This window comes from Coffea arabica, chromosome 2e (genome assembly GCF_036785885.1).
Source record: "Coffea arabica cultivar ET-39 chromosome 2e, Coffea Arabica ET-39 HiFi, whole genome shotgun sequence".
Lineage (NCBI taxonomy): Eukaryota > Viridiplantae > Streptophyta > Magnoliopsida > Gentianales > Rubiaceae > Coffea > Coffea arabica.
Window position 1 is genome coordinate 59,867,503 of NC_092313.1, and position 9,747 is coordinate 59,877,249.

The window sequence follows — 9,747 nt, forward strand, 5'->3', positions numbered from 1 at the left end:
CCACTTACGTTTGGATTTTGGAAATGGTTTCTACTACACAAATATAGCCTTGTGAACCTAGTTTCTAACGGCACCGACAGAACCTAATTCTGACTTTTCTACAGTGAATTATAACCATTTTCCCGAGACTGCCAGGCAAGACTGTTTAATCCGAATAAGGAACTTTCAAGTCTAAATGAAACATTTCTTTTGCCAAGCTTTCATGTACACACTAAACTTATTTTCTCATGAACTTTTACCATGTTATGGACCTTATTGCATGCCGAATTAAGTAGCCTAGACTACCCACTCGGTTTCTTAATGAACCTATATTTTAGTAAGGAACGAATCCAATTGTTAATGATTTCACTCGTTGACCTAGGTTTGGGAAACGAAGGCGATCGTAATTGAGACGTTTGACGTTGATTACTACTTTTGCTTGACAGGTGAGTGTTCCACTACCTGCTACCTGTTATCTGAATATTTGAAATACTTGATTTATGACTGTTGGAGCCAAATACTGTTTTGATAAAATGGAGGCGAGCGTGTATTTTATCGCACTCGACCTTACTTGTTTTCCAATGAGGCTCTGTATACTGTTATTATAAGATGTGATTTCTCTATATATGACTGTGTTTAACTTGTTTGGGTGATATCCCATCAACTACTGCTACTGTTTAGGTACCCAACCTCTTAGGTGAGTCGGTTGTATCGAGCCAGTAAGGGCTTGGTCGAAAAGGCCGATAAACCTTGGAGACTGATGTTTGGAGGTCCCTGGTGAAGTATAGTCGTTGTGCTTGCTTGTTGTGTTGCCCAGCACCACCAGTGGTAAAATCCTCGACTTGATCCTGTTTCTTTGGAATCTTGAATTCCTGGTATACTCGAGTATTACCAAACTACTGTTATGGAGTGCGGGCCCGGTAGGGGGTTGTTTGGTGGATGGAGACTGGTGAAAGTGGTGTTCTACGGACCCTTTTATACTGTGCATACAAGTGTTGACGGAGTGTCAACAAGAGGCAATTATGATCAAGCTCAAGTGAATCTTTGGCTTTTGAAAGCCACCTGTATCCTTGAATTGAACTGTGATTAATTGTTAATCTACTATACGGTGTTTATTGGATTATTTTGTGACCTTAGGTGACTATGTGTTTACTTGTTTTACTTGGAACCTCACTGGACTTTAGCTCACCCCATTCCTTTTGTTTTCCTTAACAGATCGGGGATGGATTGATCAAGAGCTTTCTTAGCTTTATTTTGTTTTGAACTTGTATTTTGAGATTGTAACCTTTTGTTTAGGGAGACCTTACTTTTGACTTCCGTAAGCTTGAATCTATAAGTTCGACTTATGTTATGTAAGTTATGTGGGGAGTGATAAGTTGACATTTAATTATGTGTATGCTAAGCTTTCAAATTGTTGGTGTAGTGTTTATGTTTAATTGGGGTTACACTCCCGTGAATGGAAGATATCTCATTCGCTTCATTTGAGTTATTAGTACTTTGATCGACTGAGTCCCGGCGAGAGTTGGGCAGGTAGTCCGCTGATACCCTAGGGTTCGCCCTAGGGAGGGGTGGGGCTGTCACATAGTTCTTAATGGAGCTAGGAAAATCAAGGAGAATATATAGAGTTGACTAGTTAAGGATAATGATATGGATGAGGAACGAGCAAAATTAGTTGAAATGTTTGTTCATGGAGGGGGTAGAAGACTTCGCATCGTAAGCCATAGGCATGTCTTTTGACTGAACTCAAAAACATTGTGACCAGAAGACTTGTGTCAGATAAAATGCGAGCACGTTAAAATAGCTGCTTGCTAGTCCACAGAGTTCGAGGATTTGTATCGTGATTTTTAGAATTTTTGTAATTTACCCGCTTTAATTAGTTATTGTTTGGCTTTAAACTAAGTTATTTATTTAGTTGTTTTCTTAGTCAATAAAAAGGCCAATGCGTGTTAAATCTTTGAGTTTAATGGGCTACTTATTGAGTCAAGTTTGTTTGATTATTAGGTCCGATCCATAGAATTTAGTCTAGAAATTTGTCTCTTTTAAATAGTGTTGTATGGAATATGGTTATTCAGTTGAGTGATTTTATGACACTGAACTTTTGAGGTTTTCTACAAGCTAGAGTGGAAACTCTTGTCTTTCATATCTTTATTCACTTTGAGTGTGTTCTTGAGTGAATTGAATGTCATATCAATTTGGTATTCACCCAAGTTGTGGTTGGCCCGCCAAAATTTCATTCAAACATGTCCCCTTAAGAACTAGGGCTTTCCCATAGGATTGCAGATTTTTCTCATACTAAGGGAATTTGCATCAGTTGGCATTAGAAGTTTGGCTCAAAGTGACAGGTTATATCCCTTATAATTTCTTGGTTTTCCCTTTAATCATTTCTTTTTAAAAAAATTCATGAATTAGAGTTTAGCTGCTTTTAGGGTTTTAAATCTTCCATTTGTATTGTTCTTGTGTGTTTCCTCATTATTTCTTGTGTTCTTCATTGTTGTGATTGTGTTAATTTCGTGGCTACCTTTTCTTGTTGATTTAAAGAAAAAAAAGAGTATTGTAGCAATTACTAAAGCATTGCTATAGTGACTTTGTAGCACTACTATAGTGATTACTGTAGCGTTATTGCTTCTGTGTTACTATTCCTGCATATTATTTATCGCATTATTCATCCCAAACTATTGTTCATTCAAAAAAATTGTGTTTGTTGCTTTATTCATGTGAATCTTAATCGTAGTTGAATCTTACAAATTTTGTGACTATTTTTGTTTCTTTCATAATCCTAATTGTCGCACACCATTTTTGAAAATAAAAGAAAAAAGTGTTAGAAAATGAGTTTTCGAATAAAATTTAATATATATTTAAAAAAAATGAGTTTTTGATTTTAGAAAATAAAGAAAAAGGACTTAAAATGGGATTTTAAATAATGTGATGATTTGGCCCCAAAATATTAGTCTAAAAAGGAATTTTAGAGTAAGAGAATCACCACTTGGTATTGAATTTAGGTGTATTAAGTCACCCAAAATATATTTTAAATGAAAAACAAATAAAACCCTTTTAGAGGACTCCAAATCTTTGAAAACGAGAGAAAAGAGTTCGGGAGTCACGGTTGAAGAAAGGAAAGGCAAAAATTTGATCGATTCAAATCTAAGGCATCCTTTCAATCTGGCCAAGACTAGTTGTGAGATTTAGTCAAAAATTTTCCTAATCTAACCTCTAAAACTTATCACATTCAGATACCTCTATATGGATGTAAACCTAGACTTATGGGATATCGAAAGGGACGAAATGTCATGTTGGCTGATTGAAGCCAATAGTTTAGATGAAAGGGTGTTGCCCCTTTGTAAGTAATCCTTGTAGTATCAAGTGTTAATATATATAAAAGCTAATATCGTTTGTAGAAAAAAAAAACAAGAATTTTTGGAAAAATTTTGGTGTCTACACTAATCATATTGATATTTCTTGTATTGGATTGTTTCCAAATCGAATTAGGGAAACATGGCCTTATTTTTCCAACAATCTTTAGATGTCTAACTCCTAATCTAATTAGGAAATTGAAGTCTAAAATTCCCAGCATTAAATCACCTCCTTCTTTAGAAAATTTCCATCATTAGTTCTTGAAATTTTCTTGTTGTATTGCTATCCAAATTTCCAACCTTATTCTTTCACTTTCTAGGCCATGACTGAGGTGTTTATTGGTTGGTATATTCACTAAATCCTTGGGGAATCAAATCATGAGTGAATTCAAGAAAGGCAATGAATAAGTGTGAGACCATAAAAAGTGAGTGTAAACACGGTGCTTGAGGGTATACACGTGAGGTTGAGCATGTGAGGTATTATTTATAACCTATCGTACAGGAAATCATGTCTAGCAAGGAAGATTCAGATTTCTATCCAGTAGACTCAAACTTGATCATGAAGACTGTGAAAGGAGAGATGAAGCAAATGATGTGGACTAAAATGGAATCCATCCATGAACGCTTAAATCGGATTGAGATTTCTCAAGAGTAGCTGTCCAAATGTGAGAGTCACCTCCCAAGCATGGAATAACAAGACATCGGAATTTAGAGGAGGAATACGTTGTGACTGAAAAAGAAGAATCTGAAGTTGAGCTTAAGAGACTACCTAGGAGGAACCATCGAGATAATGATGCTATGGTGAAGGAAGTGCAGCTTAAGATCCCTTCTTTTTAAGGGAAATTTGACCCTGAAACTTAACTAGAATATGAGCATAGGATGGAACTTATTTTTGACTACCATAACTACAAAAAGATGCAGAAGTTAAGTTGAATGTGGTGGAGTTTTTAGACTATGCAATTACTTGGTAAGTTGATTGTGGTGGAGTTTTTAGACTATGCAATCACTTGGTAAGTTGATTGTGGTGGAGTTTTTAGACTATGCAATCACTTGGTGTGACTAACTAACTATCAGTAAAAGATGGACGGGTGAGCGATTTGTTAGTACTTGTTAGGAGGTCAAAGCCTTGATGAGAAAGCGATTCGTCCCTGCTTATTACTATAGAGATCTCCATCAGAATTTTTGAAATTTGATGTAAAGTGATCTAACTATTGAAGATTATCATGAAGAAATGGAGAAGGCAATGAAGAGGACAGATGTGATAGAGGATCCAGAAGTACAATGGCTCGATTCTTGAAGGGGTTGAATCCAGACATTGCAAATGTAGTTGAATTGCAGCACTACATGGAGTTGGAGGAGATGGTGCAAAAGGCTATCAGAATTGAGAGACAGTTGAAGAGAAAGGGTGGCAACAAACCCAACTCATTTTTTACACCTTTCACTGCAAGGGGTACACCAAAAAATGATAGAGTACCTTCGAAACCTAAGGTGGAAAAGCCTAAGGCCTCCAGCAACACTCTAGTTTCTACTATTTGAAGTGGCCATTCCTTTACCTGTACAAAAGTTGCTAGAGGAGTTTGCAACATCATTCTAGATGATATTCCACTTGGTTTGCCACCTATGTGGAGTATTCAGCATGCTATCGATTTTGTCCCCAAAGCTAGTTTGTCCAACCTATTGCACTATAGAATGAGTCCAAAGAAGAATGAAGCACTACAACAAATAGTAGATGACTTACTTAAGAAGGGATAAATTCAAGTGAGCATGAGTTCATGTGCAATCCCTGCCTTGCTGAATCCAAAGAAAGATGGCAGTTGAAGGATGTGTGTCAACAGTAGAACAATCAACAAAATCACTGTACGTTACAAATTCCCCATCCCGAGGTTAGAATATATGTTGAATTGCTTGTTGGGAGCCAGGTTCTACTCAAAGATTAATCTTTTAGAGTGACTATCACTAGATATGCACCTGATCGAAAATGAGTGGAAGACGGCCTTCAAAACCAAGGAGGTCTTTATGAATGGCTGATCATGCCATTTTGGTTTTCTAATGCCCCGAGTACCTTCATGAGACTGATGAATGAGGTACTTAAACCGTTTATTGGAAAATTTGTGGTTGTATATTTTGATGTTATTCTAACATATAGTGCTTACAATGAGGAGCATTTGGAGCATCTTCACCAAGTGCTGACTATGTTGCAGGAGAACAAGCTCTACATTAATTTGAAGAAGTGCTACTTCATGGTGAAGAGCTTTATCTTTTTAGGCTTTGTTATCAATGAAGATGGGATACATGTGGATGAGGAGAAGGTGACAGCTATATGTGATTGGCCTATCCCCAAAACTATCACTAATATCAAAAGCTTTTATGGCCTTGCAACCTTCTACAAGAGATTCATTCAAAATTTCAACACTACTGTAGCTCCTTTGACTAGCTGTTTAAAGAAGGGCAAGTTTTAGCAGGGTTTAGAATAGGAGAAAAGCTATAGTGATGGTATATCTCTGGCGTGAGCAATTCCCAGTTGGTACTTATGGCAGGTTACAGCCATGGAAGTATGGTCCTTACAAGATCCTACAGTGCATTAATCCTAATGCCTATGTGGTGGACTTGCCAGAATCGCTTGGCATTTCTTGAACTTTCAATGTTATTGATTTGACCTTAAATTATTCATCGAACATGCCCTTATATCCAGATGTGCCCATTCACTCAAGGGCGAGTTACTTTCATGTGGGGAGACTGATACGGAGCAGCTTGAAGATGTATTTTGGAGTAGGATGGATCATAAAAATAAAAAATAAAAAAAAAGTCGCATGTGAAGCAGAGTTTAGTCGAGTCGGACTCCCAACCTAATACCCATCATAAGACTTGTCATATTTTGATTTTTGTTCAGTTTATAGAGACTTGCTAAAATGGGTGCCAATCATTAAGCCCGACGTATGACCCAACATGACTTGAAGTTGCGTTTTATTTCCACATTTTCTTTTATTTTCTTTTCTTTTAGTTCATCAATATTGTAGCCTATAAATAGGCCTATTTCTTGTTTGCAAACGAATATCCAGTGTTGAAGAGGAATTCGATGTATTTTCTTGATGATTATCCTGAGAAGCTTTATGCTTTCAATTGTCCATATGGTGGTCATGATTCGGGTATCTATGACTTGGAAGATAGCAGCATTACCCGTTTTTCTCCATTAGGAAAACCCAGCAAGATTTATCAACAAACGTTTTGAATTAAAACTCTTAGCCTTTAGTTCTGACAACTTACTAAGTTTTCTTGAGCCAGGCAATGGTTTTATATTATTCAATTTGTGACGACCCCACTTCTCCCAAGGGCGAACCCAAGGGTATCGGCGGGCCGCCTGCCTAGCTCGCGCCAGGACTCAAAACCTAAAGTTCGAAAGAGCACTAAATACAATATATACAATCCCAAAAGTTATATTCACATCTTCAAAAGTCTCGAGTCAAACTACTCTAATATACTACAATCACAACCAGCAGAAGATAGACCATAAGAAGGGTTCTTATACAAACCACCAAAACAAAAACAAACATTCTAACTATTCAACTATTACAAGCCAATCTAACTATACTAGTATACGAGCCAAAAGTCCCCGCGTCGGCCCCTGCTAAGGAAAACAAAAGGAATGGGGTAAGCTATATGCTTAGTAAGTAAACAGGGGCGAAAGCATAAATTTCACATAACAGTTACACAATAAGAGTAAAGCAAAAGCAGAAAAGTAACATCACATAATAAGGATACAGGTGGCTCCAAAGCCAACTCATATGCCATGCGTGATCTCCTGCCAACACTCCGTCGACTGCAAATAATAGTCCGTAGAACTTCACTTGTACACCCACCGACACCTTATCACCCTCACTGGCCAGTCACCTCACAAACTTGCCCGGGCGAACGAAATCACAAACTTGAGCTTGAGTCACAAGCTCGGGTCACAAACTTGGTCACCTTCTCGGTGAACCGGATTCACAAAATTGGTTCATAAAATGAACCTACAAACTTGGTGACCTCAGACTAAGTTGGACTGCCTTCGACCAAGCCCTAACCGGCTCGAATAGTCCAACCAGGTCAAGAGTTCGCCCCAAACTCACAAACTTCACAAAATTATTCAAAATCACAAACTTTGCAAACTTCACAAACTTTATTCGAAAGTCGCCCCGAGCCACAAGCTCAAGGGTTTTGGTTCCAAAAGGTTCATATACATATGCCAAGTACAATTATACATTCAAATTAGGGTTTAGGTCGAGTGCGATAAAGTACACCCTCGCCTAAGTGCCCTTTTCACATATCTCAAACACATAGCAAAGAAAACACACCAAACCGGCCTGAATACTTACTCAGAAACTGAAATAGCAAAAGTACGAAGTCGGATCGAAATGAACAGCTAGTAGTGGGCCCCACCAGTTCCGCCCAGCTCACCACCGTCTGAAATAGAAGATTGTGTCACATAATATCGCAAACGGCTACTATCGTGCCTAAAACAAGCAAAACGGCAAAAACGGCACGCGCGCACATAAATATGACGAACGGAAACGGAGACGGCCGTTAGCAGAAACGGCAGATTTGACACTCGTTTCTAGTTTACTCATAAGTTGAGCTACGAATATCGGATTAAGGCATATGAGACGCCATATCGAAGCTTAAAGGATGAACAACAACTGTTATGAAGACATCCAGAACTGAAACTGGAGGCTTTAGTCCCAAATGAACCAAACACAATCACTTACGGAATCTGGCAAATGCACAAATGGTCAGTTTTGAGTGCAAACTGTTTTCTATGCTACACATGGTCAAAAGAGCTGAAAATTGGCAGTTAGATAGTTCATTCCAAATGGAACAACTTTCATGAAGGTCGGCAACCCAAATTCGGAACGGAAATTGGTCATCAGGACCAAAACAGATTTCTGGTCATTTTCACGGGCAGGCCTTGTTTGCTCGGCTATATCTCAGGTTTTATAAATCCGATTCATGAAATTCCAAGGGCGTTAGAAAGCTATGATATAGGGCTATAAGTTTGGTGTTTTGGTCGGAAGTCCAAACAGCTTGTAACTCAGTCAAATGTGAAGCCAAAGTTCCAGCCATAAACTTTCCAAAAACGTACCAGAATCACAAACCGTATTTGACCTCAATATGCGGTAATGGCACCAAATTCACTACGGTTATCGGATGGGGGTGTAAGACCCACCGTTTCGAAGCTAAGAACCAGGGCTACAACAATGTAGAAGGTCACTCAGTCCAAATCCTAGCACAACTAGGTCAAATATGCAAAATACCAAACCAGAATCGTAATTGCAGGTTCCCAAATCACACAAAACTGTAATCAGTCCAAGTCAGTCTATACAGGTCCAAAAGCATTGATTCCAAAGGCATATGAAAGCTAAGACATCAAGCTACATTTCATCAGAAGACACCAACAACAAAATCCAAAGCAATTCCAGTCAAAACAGACGATTACAATCACAGTTCGCACATTCTGATCACCCAGAACAGCAACAGTAAAAACGACATATCTCATTCTACACTACTCCAAATGACCTGAAATTTTGTAGGCACCTCTAAAATTTCATTCCCTACAACTTTCATGTTTTGAGAAAAGTCCAATTCGGCCTCTATCTATGACCTAAAATTTCGGACAGAATGTAGCTTCAAGAACCCTAATTTTCCAGAATTTCTTCCAAACCCAAAATTGATTGCAATTTTCTATCATATGCACCTACTAGAGCCAAAGCCCCTTATTACCAACCATCAAAAACAATCACACCATCAAGATCATATGAAACCAGAAAATTCCTCAAAAAATAAAAAACTCAACCAAATCACTTCAAACCAAGAAATAATCCACAAATTTCAGCACTCTAATCACTACTAATCATATCTTAAGCATTAATAGGTGTAGGTGGAAGTTTAAGCTTCACTTACCAAGAAACAAGAGAGAGAGAGATGTTGGCCACCTTAGACCTTCAAACAAACTTCACTACAACACTTACTAGCACTAGAAGAAAGGTTTTTATGGAGTAGAATCTAATCTAGGCTTTTGTTTGTGGGAGATTGAAGCAAATGGAGCTTGAAAGTTGAAGAAATGCACTTCCTTCTTGAGCTAGGGAGATCCGGCCACCAAGAGAAGAAAATGGTGATTTTTGTGCATTTTTTTTATATTTAATCCTTTGGTCAAAAAAGTCAAGAAAGTGAATAGTATTTCTTAAAGTCCAACCAATGAGAAGGTGACACTTGTCACCTCATTAAATGCATTCATATCCTTTCTTTCTTCTCTCACATCAATCATTTCACACACTCTACTTGTCTATTAACACCCGATAAATTTTACACAGTATCCGGAATTTAACCTAATTGGCCGAATTTTTCCGAACTTTTCGCACTAGTGGGTCCCACGTCCGTTATATAT

General features: G+C 38.0%; 1 long non-coding RNA gene across 1 annotated transcript; it reads left to right on the forward strand.

Moving 5' to 3' along the window:
* The first annotated feature begins 237 nt into the window (after positions 1-237).
* Positions 238-1,443, forward strand: LOC140037318 (uncharacterized). Its single transcript, XR_011841240.1, has 2 exons — positions 238-425; positions 1,195-1,443. It is a non-coding gene; the product is annotated as an uncharacterized lncRNA (long non-coding RNA).
* Positions 1,444-9,747: the final 8,304 nt, after the last annotated feature.